At 45.8% G+C, this 17,408-nt stretch overlaps 1 protein-coding gene across 8 annotated transcripts in view; it reads left to right on the forward strand.

Annotated features, from left to right (window-relative positions):
- Positions 1–3,464: 3,464 nt before the first annotated feature.
- Positions 3,465–17,408, forward strand: part of PRRC2B (proline rich coiled-coil 2B) — a 71,012-nt gene continuing 57,068 nt past the window's right edge. For 6 of the 8 annotated variants that reach the window (XM_029063039.1, XM_029063041.1, XM_029063044.1 and 3 more), the window contains exon 1: positions 3,466–3,758. The gene's annotated coding sequence lies outside the window, so the exon portion shown is untranslated. Of the gene's footprint in view, positions 3,759–17,408 lie in introns of all 8 variants that reach the window. The other 2 variants (XM_039911772.1, XM_039911773.1) reach the window with 2 other exon arrangements.

Here is a 17,408-nt window from a genome sequence, read left to right on the forward strand (position 1 = left end):
ATTGAGCATGCTCCATCACTTGTCTGCTATGTGACCTTGGGTAAGTCACTTGACTTCTCTGAGGCACTGTTACCTCATCTGTAAAACAGGGATAAAAAGTGTGAGCCCCATGTGGGTAAGCGCTCAATAAATACAATTGACCGACTGACTGACATGGACTGTATCCAACCTGATTTGCTTAGAAGAGTGCCTGATGCATAGTAAACACTTACAAAATATCATTTTTTAAAAAAGGCACCGGAAAAGAATACATAGGTTGGAATTAAGTACGGTTCCTGTCCCTTGGGAGAGGCCCTTCACAATTTTTTTGGTTTGGTGGGACAATTCTAGCTAGCCCAAAACCATTGCCAGGGATGGCTTGGGCCAACCAACCTGAAAGCGTATGTGACGTAAAAATGTTAGCTACTGCACTGTGAGTGCTAAATTTGGGAAAATATTTCCATAGGGGAGTGACGTATGAAAACTTTAAATGAAATGGGGATTAAGAGTGTTATCCCCACATGGGACAAAGTCTGTGCCATCTCAATTTGCTTGTATCTACCCCAGTGGTCAGTACAGTTCCTGGCCCATAATAAACGCTTAACTAAGCCCCGCTTTTCCTTAGCTCCCCCTCCCTTCCGTGTCACCTCGAATCGCTCCCTTTGCTCTTCCACCCTCTCCCTGCCCCATAGCACTTATGTATATATACATATATATATATATATATATGCATATTTATTTATTTATTTACTTATTTATTTATTTATATTGATACCTGTTTACTTGTTTTGATGTCTGTCTCCCCCGCCTAGACTGTAAGCCCACTGTGGGCAGGGATGATCTCTCTTTGTTGCTGAATTATGCTTTCCGGGCACTTAGTACGATGCTCTGCACACAATAAGTGCTCAGTAAATACGACTGAATGAATGAATGATGCCTGTTTACTTGCTTTGATGTCTGTCTCCCTCCTTCTAGACTGTAAGCCCATTGTGGGTGGGGATTGTCTCTCTTTGTTGCTGAATTGTATTTTCTGGGTGCTTAGTATGGTGTTCTGCACACAGTAAGAGCTCAATAAATATGACTGAATGAATGAAGGAAGGAAGGATGCCTGTTTACTTGTTTGGATGTCTGTGTCCCCCCTTCTATACTGTGAGCCGTTGTGGGCAAGGATGGTCTCTCTTTGTTGCTGAATTGTAATTTCTAAGTGCTTAGTACAGCGTTCTGCACATAGTAAACGCTCAAGAAATACGATTAAATGAATGAAGGAATGCAATTCAGCAAGTGAATGATGCCTGTTTACTTGTTTTGGTGTCTGCCTTTCCTCCACCCCTCCGGACTGTGAGCCCGTGGTGGGCGGCGATGGTCTCCCTTTATTGCTGTATTGTACTTTCCAAGCACTTAGTACTGTGCTCTGCACACAGTAAGCCCTCAATAAATGTGATTGAATGAATGAATGCTCTACACACAGTAAGCGCTCAATACAATTTAATGAATAAATGAATACTGTACTCTCCCAAGGGCCTAATACAGTACTCTGCGCAGAGTAAGCGCTCAGTAAATACAATTGAATGAATGAGTGTTGTGCACACAGTAAGCACTCAATACGATTGAATAAATGAATGATGAATATTGTACTCTCCCAAGGGCCTAGTACAGTATTCTGCACAGAGTAAGCGCTCAGTAAATACAATTGAATGAATGAGTGTTATGCACACAGTAAGCACTCAATACGATTGAATAAATGAATGATGAATATTGTACTCTCCCAAGGGCCTAGTACAGTACTCTGCACACAGGAAGCACTCAGTAAATACAATTGAATGAATGAGTGCTATGCACACAGTAAGCGCTCAATACAATTAAATGAATGAATGAATATTGTACTCTCCCAGGGGCCTAGTACAGTATTCTGCACAGAGTAAGGGCTCAATCAATTCGATTGAATGAATGAATGAATGTTATACTCTCCCAAGGGCCTAGTACAGCGCTCTAGCCCAGAGTAGCAGCATGGCTCAGTGGAAAGATCCCGGGCTTTGGAGTCAGAGGTCATGGGTTCAAATCCCAGCTCTGCCACCTGTCAGCTGTGTGACTGTGGGCAAGTCACTTAACTTCTCGGTGCCTCAGTTACCTCATCTGTAAAATGGGGATTAACTGTGAGCCTCATGTGGGACAACCTGATTACCCTGTATCTACCCCAGCACTTAGAACAGTGCTCTGCACATAGTAAGAGCTTAACAAATACCAACATTATTATTATTATTATTAAGTGCTCAGTCCATATGACGGAATGAAGCCGTGTCCAGCACGGAGTCAACGCTGAAGAAATAGTCTTGACTGTCCGAGCGAAAGGCTCTTCTTATGAAGCACTGTATTTTCTCTCTTTCCCGGGACAATCCGATGACCTTGTATCGTGGCTCAGTGGAAAGAGCCAGGGCCAGGGAGTCAGAAGTCATGGGTTCGAATCCCAGCTCTGCCACTTGTCAGCTGTGTGACTGTGGGCAAGTCACTTCTTTGTGCCTCAGTGACCTCACCTGTAAAATGGGGATGAAGACGGTGAGCCTCACATTGGACAACTTGACGATTCTGTATCCACCCCTGCACTTAGAACAGTGCTCATCACAGACTAAGCACTTAAGAAATACAAACATTATTAGAAATATTATTATCCTCCCCAGTGCTTAGAACAGTGCTTTGCCCAGAGTAAGCGCTTAGCAAATTAGACTCCCCGTTTAAACTGTGAGCCCGTCACTGGGCAGGGATTGTAGCATGGCTCAGTGGAAAGAGCCCGGGCTTGGGAGTCAGAGGTCATGGGTTCGAATCCCGACTCTGCCCTTTGTCAGCTGTGTGACTGTGGGCAAGTCACTTCACTTCTCTGTGCCTCAGTTCCCTCATCTGTAAAATGAGGGTGAAGACTGTGAGCCTCACGTGGGACAACCTCATTCCCCTGTATCTACCCCAGCGCTTAGAACAGTGCTCTCTCTGCACGGTAAGCGCTTAACAGATACCAACATAATTATTATTATTATCTGTTGCCGAATTGTACATTCCAGGCGCTTAGTCCAATGCTCTGCCTATAGTAAGCGCTCAAGAAATGCGAATGAATGGATGGATGAATGAGTGAACGAATGAATGAACGAATGAAAGAACGAACGAATGAAAGAACGAATGAAAGAACAAATGCCAACATTATTATTATTCTGTATTTGTGGTCCGAGGGCCGGAGGGTGTAGTTGCGGCGGAGGGCCTGCAGGTGGCGCTGGCCAATGGGGGGACGGTGTAGTTGCGGCGGAGGGCCTGCAGGTGGCGCTGGAGGGCGGGGAGGCGGTGTAGGCGCGGCGAAGGGCCTGCAGGTGGCGCTGGCGGGCGGGGAGGCGGTGTAGGTGTGGCGGAGGGCCTGCAGGTGGCGCTGGCCGGCGGCGAGGCCGGGCTCTGCGGGAAGGACCGGCTCCAGGACCGACCGACCGACCGACCGACGGGCCGGGAGGAGGAGGAGGAGGCGGCGGCGGGGACGGGGACAGCAAGGGGACACCAAGAAGGAGGAGGAGGAGGAAGAGGAGGTGGTGGACTGGTCCTGGTAGTGGGGGAGCGAGCGCCAGCCGACGAGCGAGACCCACACCCAGGGCACGGAGACACCAAGAGAGCGCCTCCTCCTCCTCCTCCTCCTCCTTCTTCTCCTCCTTCCCCCTCTCCTCAATCCGCCGCCATCCTGCCGCCTGAACGCCCCTCTCCCCTCCCGGTTGGGATTTCCTGGCAGAGCCCGACCCCCGGCAGCAGAACAGGTGGGTATTTTAGGGGTGCCGGCGCGGGGGGACACGCTAAAATGGAGCCCGCCCGCCCGCCGGCCCCTGGAGGAAACCGGGCCTCGGCCTCCCCCTTTTGTCTTCTCCTCCTTCCCCCTCCGCCCCTGCCCCGCAGGGAGCCTGCGGGGCTTCCATCCCCCCTTCCCCGGGCCCTCCCTCCTGGGGAGGGGGGTGGGACACCATATTCCCCCCCTCTCCCCCTTCCCGGCCTGGGGGGGCGAGGTAGGCCGAACGCCTGGCTCCTCTGCTCATTGTTTAGGACAGTGCCTGGCACCTGGTAAGCGCTCAGCAAATCCCATTATTATTGTCTATCCACCCCCCCAACAGCAATGTCGTTTCCCCTAAGGAATGCACAATTTGGGGGGGTGCCAATCCTGGGTGAAAGGCTGTGCCTCTCCTCCTTTCACCCCCCCCCAAAAAAAATAAAAGATAATTTGGGGGGCGTGCATATAGGCCCTGGCCTTTCCCCCATCTTGCATATTGTGGGCCCTTTTCCAGCTGGATTGAGAGAAATTCAATAGTATTGAGCGCTTACTAGGTGCAGAGCACTGGGCGAAGCGCTTGGAATGGACAATTGGGCAACAGGGACCAGCCCGGCCCAGCGACGGGCTCACAGTCTAAACGGGGGGGAGCCAGCAAAGCAAAACATCCTCAAGATATATAGAATCAAGGAGATGTACACCTCATTAACAAAAAAAGCGACTTTTAGAGGTCTGGAGGGGGAGACCCCTTTTCTCCTTCCTGCTTCAGAGGCCGATTGGGGGGGGAGGTAAAGGAGGTGAGTGGTTTATTGTGCTTTATTTTCCTTCCTGAGGAGGGGTGCATCAGTTTTCCCACACCCCCTCTGCCGAGTCGGGGTTGGTGTTTTCATAATGTGCCCTTTCTCCTATTGTTTTGGTCTTGTAAGCTCAAAGGGTGGGGGGTTGTGGTGTGTGTGTGAGAGAGAGAGAATGTTTGTGTGTGTGTGTGTTGCAGGGGGAGGAGAAAAGGGTTGTTGTTAAAACCCTGCCAAGTCTGCCTGGACTGGAGGTTATAATTCGGTAGTTTACAGAGCATCTCCCCAGTAAACTATAATCCCCGGATCCAGCCCTCACCTCCAAACCTTCTCCCACACAAACACACCTCTTTTCTAGGTTAAAATGCCAGAAAGATGTGGGTTTGGGAAGGTGGTGCCTGGTGGAATAAAATGAGAGGGGAGTGGGTTTTAAGGCTGGTGCTTTTTTCTAGATTCTCATTTGGTGTGTGTTCACAACCCCTTCGAAGCTTCCGGGAGGCCTTCAAAAATCCTGTCGTCATTTCTTAAAATATTTTTGCTCGCCTCTCGGCAGCCCGTATTGTGTAGCGGGCTCTTCGTGCAGGGTGAGAAACAGCTTCCTGTGTAAGGGGTTGGAATACCATTGCAGGGAAGGGAGAGCCTTAAATTCCCAACTTCTGAGGCCTTGGAATGGTACAGGCGAGGGAAGGCTTTTCTTCCTCCTTTCTTGCTTTTGGAGCACCGTTGAAATTTAGGAGACTCTGTTCTCAGGATGAATAGTGCTTGGTATTTGGGGACAGGAGGTTGGAGAATATTGAATCCTGAAGCAGCTTAAGTTTTTCCATACGTTGAGCTGGAGTTAAAAGGTGGTCCACTATCTGGAATTATTGGCTTGTTGTGGAAAGCCGGAGGAGATGTGAACCCTCCAGAAGATAGGTTTGTGTTGGCCGGTTTGGGGTGTCAGGATTGTGTAGGAACAAGAGGGCTTTTTTTAAAGAAAAAAACACAACAACTTATAATCGCACTACTAAAAAAGGTTTAATAATAAACAGGATGTAGCTCGGCAGGGGCCTGCCAGATGGTTTTTTTTTTTTTCCCCTTCTTGACTTCTAAATAAGAAACAGCATTCTTGGAAATTTTGGGTTCTGATGGGTGGTTTTGCTAATGCAAAATTGTAAGGTGCTGATTTAGACACCCAGGGTGGTCCCCTGAGACCTTTTGGCTTACAGACAAGAGAAATGTTTCATAAAGTAGGGCCAAGCTTCTAGAAAATGTAATGAATGTGGAAGTTAGTAGTTGAGATTGTCATTTACCAAATGGCTACCAGGGTGCAAGCTTTATCAGATTTCAGTCTACTTCACATTGTAGAAACCTTTAGAGAGATATCTTTGTTTCCCAGGTTTTGGCTTTGTTAGTTAGAAGTAACACATCCTCATCATTTGGGGGGGGGGGGGGGGCGGGAGGGAACTCTTCACCTATCTGAAAACTTATGGCTCCTCAAGAAGCAAACCATTCTTATCCTAATCAAAAAGTAAATATTCAACAGTGAACAAATGAAATGCTTTTTCCCCATAGTCTATATGGGCTCCTGCGTAGGAAAATATTTCCTATTTCTGTGTTTAAAGCAAAAAAAAAACCCACCCAAACAAGAAGACAATACAGACAAGCCAGGATGACTTGCTTCGATGAAGTATCCAGTCACTTAACTCCTCTGTGCCTCAGTTCCCTCATCTGTAAAAAAAAAAAAAAAGGGATGAATAATAATAATCAAGAGGGGAGAGATGAGATGAGTACTGGGAGCCTTATTTGGGAAGTAGCATGGCCTAGTGGAAAGAGCACGGGTCTGTGTACCTGAGTTCTAATCCTGGCTCCATCACTTGCCTGTTGTGTCACCTTGGGAAAATCACTTAGCTTCTCTGTGCCTTAGTTTCTTCAACTGTAAAATGGGGATATACTACCTGTTCTCCCTCCTATTTAATAATAATGTTGGTATTTGTTAAGCGCTTACAGTGTGCAGAGCACTGTTCTAAGTGCTGGGGTAGACACAAGGGAATCAGGTTGTCCCACGTGGGGCTCACAGTCTTAATCCCCATTTTACAGATGAGGTAACAGAGGCACAGAGGAGTTAAGTGACTTGCCCACAGTCACCCAGCTGACAAGTGGCAGAGCCGGGAGTCGAGCCCATGACCTCTGACTCCGAAGCCCAGGCTCTTTCCACTGAGCCATGCTGCTTCCCCTATTTAAACTGTGAGCCCAGTAAGGGACAGGGACCGGATGGATACCTCAGCGCTTAGAACACTATTTAACACATAGGAAGCACTTAACAAATAGCATGGTATTAATAATAACATTTCGGTGTTTTCGCCTCTACCCTGGGCCCTGCCCCTCTCTTGTTCTTTCTATGAGCTTGCTGCTAAGAGGATGTCTCACCTTGCTTTTCTCCCTCAGGATGCTTGGAGGGGAAAAAGTATTTCCCTTCCTTTCCCCTCTAAATTCCTTTCCCTGTTGAATTTTGATTTCACAAGTTAGCAGAATTTGAGTGCCCACTGGGTTCGGAACGCTCAGGGAAGTAAAAAGGAAGAACAGCACATAACCCCTGCCCTCAGGGAATTTACAGTTAAGCAGAGGAGATGGACTGAATGCAAATGCAAAATACAGAAATGCATGCAAGTGGTAGGACACTTGACAAACCTAAGAATGGTTTGCAGGGTTTTACCCAAATGTCTGGGGTTTTCCTGGGATGATGGAAGTGGCCTGGCTCAGGAAATGTTATGCAGGGAAGATTTCCTGAAGGTGGGTGATTGTAGTAGAGTTCTGAAGAAGGTGAGGGGCTGGTTTTGACAGAGAAGCGGGGAAGAAGTCATTCCTGGCAGGGGGAATGGTATGTGCAGTGACTCACAAAGGGCCAGTCATGTGCAAGAGATGGTAAAAATGTAAGCTCCTTGAGGGCAGGGATTGCCTCTACCCGCTCTGTTGTAGTAGCCCAGTGCTCCGCACCCAGTAAACACTTAATAAGTACCATTGTTTGAAGAGGATTTGCCTGCTGTAGTGGAGACTACAAGTCAGGGAGCAGGTTTGGAATGGGGGACCAGTTAGAACCGCCTGTTTTCCTGTCAGTCCATAAATTGTCTGGCCGTTCTTCAGATACTTATGGAGAGTAGTGTTGCAAGGGTATGGCCAGCTTGAACCCTGGCTGCTTAGTTCTCCTATGTCTTCCCCCCATGCCCCACCAACTTGGAAGTCTTGCTCTAATAATAATAATAATTGTGGTATTTGTCAAGCGCTTACTATGTGCCAGGCACTGTACTAATCACGGGGGTGGTTAAGCAAATAAGGTTGATCACCATCCCTGACCCACGTGGGGCTCTCAGTCTCAGTCTCCATTTTACAGCTGAGTAATTGAGGCACAGAGAAGTGAAGTGACTTGCCCTCGGTCATGCAGCAAATGGCAGAGCCGGGATTAGAATCCAGGTCCTTCTGACCCCCAGGCCCATACTCTATCCACTGCGCTGTGTTCTCTGGAAGCTGTAATGGTACAGACTCCACTGTCTGTTGACGGGAGGGAAAAGAGGAAGAAAGGAAAATGCCATCCTCAGCTCCATCCAGCTACCTTGAGGGAGGGAAGGGGTCAGTTGAAGGCATTGAGGGGCTCTGGGCTATGTTGGGTCATCCAGTGTCCTCCCTCCCACCCCCACCCTGTGCCAAAGCGGACACATCCGTAACTCCACGCATGCTTCTGCCTCGCTGGCGCAGGCAAGGCTGTTTTTGGATGGGGCCAGTGGTGTGGCAAAAGTTAGAGCAGACAAGAGCAGACTGTTGAGGTGGTTGCAGAAGGCCCTTGGCAAAATCCCAGTTTGCCCAATGGATAAAAGAGCCCTGGATGTTTTGGTCTGCTTTGTAAATGCTACTCAGAAACTGACTCTGGTTTTGCAGACATGATGTTCCTTCAGCCCAGAAGAAGGTTGTTGTTTTTTGTTTTGGTTATTTTCTGGTCACTTTGGAAAATTTCTGGTCCTCATACTTGCTGCTGCGGTTTTACTTTAGTAGCAACTCAACTGGGAATCAGTCCCCCTCTACCTTCTCTGGCCCAAAGAAATAGCCACCTTTCCAGGGCAGATAGGTGTTGCTGGGCTGAACATCCATTGTGATTTATTGCTTCTCCTCTTCCTCTTCTTTGGGCCTTTTTACTCCTCTCTGGCATCCCCAAACCAAGTGGGAGAAGAGTAGGTGGGACCTCAAAATGCTTTGGAAGTGAGATTGCAGGCAGTGTTTATTTTTGCTGCCGGCGTGCAGCATTTTTAAAAGTTTGAGCTTCGAGGCGATCGAGTCTATTGATGGCAGAAATGAAGTCTGGGGCGTTGTTTGGTTATTCCTGTCCACATTACCACAGAGGATGGAGAACTGGCTGGGCTGAGTGTCCACCGAGGGAGGCTTGTCACAAGCAGAGCTGTTGTTATGTTGGTACAAAGATGGCGAGACTTGCCTTCTATCTGCTCCGCTTTTCCTTCAGGCCTAAATGAATAAAAATACAGCACGGAGCAGGAGCGACCTGAAAGGAGGGGAGAGAGGCATTTCTATAATAGCAAGTCAGAACCAGTCTCAGAGTAGGAGTTGGTTGAATTTTGCTTAGTTTTGTTGCCTTTGGTCATTGGCCAATTAATGCCCCCTTCTTCCTCCTCATTTTCAACTCTCCATTTTCTTGGAGACTTTTTTTATTATGCATTTAACAATGGTTTTGCCTTGCATAAAACAGTGACTCATGTAATGGCTGTATCTAGGTAGTCGTTCTTTCATTACTTCATCATTCAGGATTATTTTCGAGTTCAGTTTGTTTTTTATCCCAGGATTCCTCTCTCTACCAGGTAGTTATGTTCTGTACAAATATTTCTGGATTGTAATAATTCCTCCCTACCATGAGAAACTCTGGGAAAACGGAGCAACTGTAAGCACCCATAAAATATTGTTTCCAATATTGTAGAGGTCTTTGTAAACTTGTGTGAGGATTTTTTTTTAAATGTAAATCCTAGAAAAGGTGAAGAATAGCCAGATCGTCTGCCTTGTGTTTCAAGATTCAGGATGAAATCCTGACTTTATTTGAGATGAGAAATTTCTGTGTAGCTTTCAGGAAACTTGTGTTTGTGACTGAAGCAAAGAAATGGATTCCTATGTTGGAGGAGAAATTAAAACCAGTGAGTAGTAGAGTATGGTTTGAAATTTAAACTAAAGTATCAAATTTCAGTATTTCATGCCACTGGTGTTTTGAAGGCTTAGGTTTATGCTACCAGTGACCTCACTTTTTGTATCTACAGGTGGACACTTGGGAGAGCTCAACTGGTAAAGAGGGATTAGGACTCTAGTGGCTTTAGTTTAGGACTGGGTGACAGAGTCCTTCGTTCTGTTCTGCATCACCTATGATCCTGTTCGTTTGACATGGAAAGAATTGCAGAAACCAGGCTTAATGGTGGTATTTCTTAAGTGCTTACTAAGTGCCAAATGCAGTTTTAAACACAGGGGCAGATGCAAGTTAATCAGATTGGACACAGGCCTGGTACTACACGGGGCTCCACAGTCCAAGTAGGAAGGAGTAGAATTAAATCCCATTTTACAGATGATGAAAGAGAGGTGCAGAAAAGTGAAGTGACTTGCCCAAGGTCACACAGCAGACAAGTGGCGGAGCCAAGATTAGAACCCAGGTGCTCTGCCTCCCAGACCTGGGCTTTTTCCAACAGACCATGCTGCTTCAGTCTCACTTTCAATACCTGTGGTTACATTGGCCTGAAATGCTTTTCTGAGAATCCAAGCGGCCAGAGCAAAGTGTTGTTTATGTGTAAACAGTGGTTTCTATCTTTCTTGGGGTGTGTTGGAGAGCGAAGCTATTCCTCCTCGGTGGCAGCAACCGGGTAATCTTTACTCCTTGGGAAAGTACAGTAGAGTTGAAAGCTTGATCCCTGTCTTCAAGGAGTTTACAAGCTAGTGGGGAAGACAGGCACAAAGGAAATTCCAGATGAGAAGAAGGGAATGGAAATATGGATGTGCTGAAGGAACAAATGCTTAAATCGGAGTGTATGTAGGTTGATGTGGAAAGAAGTGCTGTGGTGGTAGTGAGAGCATCCAAGTGAAGAGGTTCAAGTAACGACGGAATCTCCCATCAGGATGAGCGATAGTCTTGAGTCTCTAAATACCTGCCATCGATTATGCAGCTAAAGGAGAAGGTGGGAGGCAATGACTTGAAGCAAGAAAAATTAATTGAAGAGAGCCTCTCTGAGGTAGGAGTTTAGAAGGGTTTTGAAAAGGGGTGAGCTGGGGTCTGGTGGCTTTGGAGTGGGGAGGGAAGGTCCAGGTAGGTGGAAGAGCATAGGCAAGGGGTTGGAGTTGAGACAAGAATGATGAGGTACGGTGACAAGGTTAATTTGAGAGGAACAAGCAGTGTGAGCCAGGATGTTGTGGGAGGAGAGAGTGGATAAGGGAGAGCTGATTGATTGCCTTTAAGGCAATGGTCAAGAGTTTATGCGCAGTTTGGAGAGGAAGGGGTAACATGGAAGGTTTTTGAGGAGTGGGGAGATGTATGGAGCAGCATTTTGGGAAAATGATCCAAGGACTAGATTATCTGGGACTGTCATTTGTAGTCCGTGTTTTTTCTTTGTTACTTCAGAGTAATTTCTTCCTCATGTTTGCAATATCACCCTGTTGGATTCCCATTCGTAATCCCGTGTGTCCTCCACTTCAGTCTCTGCAGTTGCTATCCCCTCCCTTGCTAAATGTGATCATAGGTGAGTTGAAGAGCAAACCAGAAATGAACAACTTTTGCAGGTTAAAATGTTCAGAATCTTGCGTGCAAAATGGGTTTCATTCCCAAAAAATAGAGTAACAATGGAAATTTGCAAGAAAAGAGCTCATTGGTTATTTTGTTTTCTGTCTAGCTCTTCAGAGCTGTGGTCTCCCATGAGGATGCAGTGTTGACTTGTGGAGTGCAAGGATTTACCATGTTTTGCCATGAGTAGGGTGAATGTGAAAAGCAGCATGGCCTGAGGGATAGAGCATGGGTCTGGAAGTCAGAAGGACCTGGCTTCTAATCCCAGCTCCGCCACTTGTCTGCTGCGTGACCTTGGGCAAGTCTCTTCACTTCTCTGTGCCTCAGTTACCTCACCTGGAAAATGGGTATTGACCCGGAACCCCATGTGAAACATGGACTGTGTCCAACCTGATTAGCTTGTGTCTACCCCAGTGCTCAGAACAATGCCTGGCACATAGTAAGCACTTAACAAATTCCATTAAAAAATTGCCTTGGCTCAAGATACTCAATGTCTTTCCAAAGATGGCTCTCGTCTCCTTTTGCAACTTGTTTGAACAAGTTTGTGATCCTGTTGGAAAAGAAAGTGAGTCCAAACAAGTTTTTCCAGACCTCCTACATGTCCTTACTGTCTCTGACAGGTGTTTTCCAAGAATCAGGGCTGGAAGGACTTTGTGAACTTGTGTGGGTTTAGAAAAAAACCAAAAACTGTGTGGCCTGATGTTTTGAAAAACATGCCAGCCCCAGGTAGGTTATTCTGATTCCTGCTTATTCTAAGGCCATTTGAAAGAGTAGAAAATTCTTCTCACCTGTACAACGGATACCTATGGATGTGAACTTCCGTAGCTGAATCGCATTGCATCTGACATAGGCTGTTCAGAGGCGAGCAATAATTGGTGAAATAGAGTGCAGGTTGCCCAAGCCAGCCCAATGTGCAGGGTGTTGTATCTTTATAATATTTTTTATTAGGTTGGTCAGTGACCCATTGCCAAAGTACTGCGACAGCTAGCATTGCTTGTGTTTTTTAATACAGACATTGAAATAATGGAGGGATTGTTCTGGACATCTCATTTGAGGTATAAAATGGGGTGAAAAGGTAGAATTAAAAGGGGAAAAAAATTACCAGAGGGTCAAGGTATGAATTTTGAGGACCTGTGTTGGTTTGTTTTTTTCCTTTTTTAAAAAATGGTATTTAAGCACTTAATATGCACCAGGAACTGAAATAATAATAATTATGGTATTAAGCACTTACTATGTGCCAACCACTGTTCTAAGCACTGGGGTAGATACAGGGTAATCAGGTTGTCCCACATGGGGCTCACACTTTTAATCTCCATTTTATAGATAAGGTAACTGAGGCACTGAGAAGTTAAGTGACTTGCCCAAGGTCACACAGCAGGCAAGTAGCGGAGGTGGGATTAGAATCCACATCGCCGGACTCTCAAGTCCGTGCCCTCTCCGTTAAGCCATGCTGCCCCTCTACTAAGCACTGGAGTAAATACAAGTTAATTAAGTTGGACACAGATCCTGTCCCACAGAGGCTCCCTGTCTTAATCCCCATTTTACAGATAAGGTAACTGAGGCACAGAGAAGGAAGTAATCTGCCCAAGGTCACACAGCAGACAAGTGGTGGAGCTGGGATTAGAACCTGGGTTCTTCTGATTTACAGGCTCGTGCTGTATCCACTAGGCCAAGATTGGAAATCCAGATCCTTGCCAGCATTGTGAATTCCTATTTGAATATCCCTTTTTCTGAGATTTTTGTGTGTCCCCTTGGATATGTGTCAGGTTCTTAATGTTGCATTTGTGTGGTTTAGATGCTGTTGGAAATTTTTTTGTTTTGTGGCTCCGATCCCCTGTTCATACTTTGAGTTAATGGTATACCACTTTTCAGACCACTTGTGCATTGTGCCATACCAGATCCCTACACAATAATCCTACCTCTCCCACTTAGTCCACTTTCTTTCCTTGTTTTCTGCCATTTCTCAACAAGATTCCAGCTAATTGTCATCTGTGAAGTGCTTCTGCAAAAATTAAATAGCTGGCAGGGTCTGTCTGCTTGGTATTTATTTTGGTCTGTAAACCAGTTTGAATCCTGCAAATATAAAAAGTGGTTGGATAATGCAGGTGGGGATTGTGCTGTTATGGCCCTGGATTGAATGTCTTTTGTTACCTGCTTTGAGAAAATTCACTGTATGAGTGATGTGGTTTCCTTTTTTTCCTCTTCTCATTCTCCAGTGTCCCTAGAAGATAGTCAAAAAATACGACAATCCTAGAATATAAACCAAAAAAACTCTTCTTGTTCAACCCCGAGAACCAGAGCCTAGAGGGTTGGAAATAGCAAGCGAATGCTCTTGGGGTTGGTTGGTTTGTTTATCTAGTTTTGGTGCTCTGCGTTGAGGGAGACAGCTTTGACTTATTTCTGGTGACCAACATTTTTCTACCAATTGGAAATTGCTTCCTAGTAAGCAGATTCATTCATTCAATTGTATTTATTGAGTGCTTACTGTGTGCAGAGCACTTCCCTTATATGATTCTTGGTCATTCCTTTGTCAGTGGGAGTTACCTATTGCAATCCCAGAACAAGCGTTTGAAGATGGGGGACGAGGAGAGAGCGCTGTAGGAAGATGGCAGGTTTGGAGGAAGTAGTGTTTTATGCACTTGGTTCAGGGCTCTTTAGGGATTGGAATAGTTCGTGAAGTCATTCGACTTAACCTTGATACCATTTCCCTTTCTAATTTATCTTGTGCCAAATTGTACTGTATTGTAGCCAGATGGAAATCTTTTACCAGGGTGTGTGAAGTCGAAGCTTTTACAAATGACCCACTTTAAGTGCAGAGAATACGGCCATCTATAGGCATTGCCAATATAATTCAGTGCAAAGAAACTGAAACTATTAGTACTGGGCGCAGCCTTGGAAATGTGTCGCGTCTGGGCGATTCAGTTGTTGTTTCTCGGGGACACAACTCTGGTGTCCCTCCTGGTCCTCCCCTTATTTCATTTTGGACAGGTTTTAAAATGTTGATCGATTGAAAGGGTCCAGGACCCTGGGATATTTATAGTTAATAGCCCATTTTCTTTGTGGATCTCAAAGGACGTTAAGCACAGATGTAGTGTAATCTGGTTATTAGCCTCCATGTACAGATAAGGTGACGGAGTGGGAAGCAAACTGGTTATAATTTTGAGGGACGTGATGAAGTCGTTTAAGCAGGGAAAACAGTATCTTTTAATTTTTTTTTCCAGAGGTTGCGTGAGATCTATGCTAAGTAAACAGGCTGTTTTGGCAGTCTTCAGAGTACTGAGTTGTTTGTGTATGGCTGGGAAGGGAGGTGGAAGGATTATTTTTTAATGCAGACAAAAATCATTTAAATTACTGTCAGTTTGCTGGGTAGTCAAATCCTCGTATTTTGACTGCCCCCTCCAATCACAGGTCAGTAAAATGATCTCAGAAGACTTTTGGTCTTGGAACGGATGTGGCCAACGTGACAAATTCCGGGCGACATTTGGTCTTTATTTTTGGATTTTCTCTTTCTCCGTTAACACAAAACACAGTATTGTCTGATGGGTGGCTAATGTAGCTAATTTTTGCAAACTAAGCCGAGTTTCCCCATGGATTCTTGGGCAGGGAGAGTGGGAGGAGGAGGAGATAGCTCCATTTGGAGGCCTGGAAGGACACCGCTTTCCGTGACTGAATTTGGTCCAGTGTGTCCTTAATTTCTCTTTGTCCGGCAGGCACTGCAAGGGGCGTTCTTTTTTCTTTTTCATGACTGTCATTTTGCACATATATACCCTGGAGAGATTCATAAAGCATCTCTCTGTGAAATGAGTGTCTTCCCACGTGTGGGTGTGAAAGGGATTGAAACACTCTCGGCTTTAAGGAAAAAGTGAAAGGGGGAAAGAAGCTTAATTCAAGGTCGGAATGGCCGGTGCCTTCCTAGGCAGTCTTCCATTTGGCTTTGGAAAAGTTGCTGCTGTTTCTTATCTTCCTGCTTAGCACGGGGTGTGTGGCTGTTCCAGAATATGTAGCAAAGATGCATGCTATTCATTCATCCATTGAGTCATATTTATTGAGCACTTACTGTGTGCAGAGCACTGTACTAAGTGCTTGGGAGAGTACAGTATAACAATAAACACATTCCCTGCCCCCACGAGCTTACAGTCTGGAGGGGAAGGCAGACATTAATATAAATAAATAAGTTACAGATACGTGCATAAGTGATGAGGGGCTGGGAATTGGGGAGGCGGGGGCGAATGAAGGGAGCAGGTCAAGGTGATGCAGAAGGGAGAGGGAGAAGAGGAAAGGAGGGCTTAGGCATGGAAGGCTTCCTGGAGGAGATGTGCCTTCAATAAGTCTTTGAAGTGGGAGAGAGCAATTTTTTGTCAGATTTGAGGAGGGAGGGCATTCCAGGCCAGAGGTAGGACGTGGGTGAAAGGTTGGCAGCGAGAGAGACAAGCTCGAGATACAAGAGACGAGATCGAGGTACAGCGAGAAGGTTGGCATTAGGGAAGCAAAGTATGTGGGTTGGGTTGTAGAAGGAGAATGGTGAGGTGAGAGGGGGCAAGGTAACTGAGTGCTTTAAAGCCATTGGTGAGGAGTGTTTGATGCAGAGGTGGGCAACCAATGGAGTTTCTCGAGTGGGGAAAAATGGCCTGAATATTTTTGTAGAGAAATGATCCTCACAGCAAAGTGAAGTATGGACTGGAGTGGGGAGAGCCAGGAAGCAGGGAGATCAGCAACAGCAAGGAAGCTGATACAGTAATCAAGGTCGGGTAGGATAAGTGATTGGATTAATGTCTCCATGGTTTATGTCTACATATGATGCTGACCAATTGGAAAGGTCTAGACCCCGTGATATTTCTAGTAATAGCACATTTTCTTTTTGTAGATTCCAAAGAACTTTAAGCCCAGCTGCGGATATAATTTGGCTGCCACATATTATACGTGTGCATATATTTATATATATGGAGAGAGAGAAAACGCTGTCTTTTGTGATCTTTCAGCCAATAGCCGTTTGCTTTATAATTTTTTAAATTAAAGTTCTGTGGTTATGCAACACCTGGTATTTCTCTGTTTAAGATAAGAAGCTCTCTACTCTTTCTTCTCCTTCCCCTTTTTTCTCTTTTGGATCTGTCTTGCAACCTCCCTTCCCACATCACCTTCCACCAGTCCTTTCCAATTCCTTCAATATAACCAAGAACTTTTCTTACTGAAAGAGACAGGTGGCCTGTGGTTTGGGCTGTTACTGAACTCCTTAGTCTTGGTGGTGGTTTTTTTTCCTGACTCAATCAGAAATGCCATGGAGGCAGGCATTGCTTTGTTGTGGTTGGGGTTCAGGTCTTACTAGTCCTTAAGCCCTGACGTTGTAACACTTTTGCTTCTCCAGATTTGGCCAGCATCGGAGCCTCTGATTAATCAATGGAATTAATTGAGCACCTCCTGTAGGTAGAGCACTGCACTCAGTGCTTGGGAAAGTACAACGGAATTAGTAGACATGATTCCTTCCCTCAAAGAGCTAAGAGCCCAGTGGGAAAGCTGGGCATACAGAATAAGACAGGAGGAAGTAAGAGTACTTAGAGTACTTGGGACTACTTGGGTTCTTGAGTGACGCAGAAGTGCTGAAATAGAGGATGCAAGGTTGGGAAATTAGAAGTCAATCAAGGAAGGCCCTTTGGAGGAGATGTGATTTCAGAAGGTCTTTGTAGGTGGGAAAATCAGTGGTCTCTTGGGGGTGGGAGGGCATGAGAACAAGACATGGCATGAGAAACAAAGATTGCATGAGAAACAAAGATTGCTAGCTGGAGAGTAGCATAACAAGGGGAGAACCGTTTGAGTGCTGTAAAGCCATTGGTGAGGAATTTCTGGTTGATGCAGAGAAACTCTGTCCAAACTCTTGGAATGGATTGTACACAACCACCGCCTCCGCTTCCTCTCTTCCAGAGCCCCCAACCATCTGTTTTCTGGCCCCTTCACTTTACTGACCGCATTCTAAGATCACAGATGACCTCCTTCCTAAATCTAATGAGCTCTACTGTATCCTAAATCCCCTTGCCTGCCTTTGACAAATTTTTTATGACAATTGTTAAAG

Source organism: Ornithorhynchus anatinus, chromosome 4 (genome assembly GCF_004115215.2).
Source record: "Ornithorhynchus anatinus isolate Pmale09 chromosome 4, mOrnAna1.pri.v4, whole genome shotgun sequence".
Lineage (NCBI taxonomy): Eukaryota > Metazoa > Chordata > Mammalia > Monotremata > Ornithorhynchidae > Ornithorhynchus > Ornithorhynchus anatinus.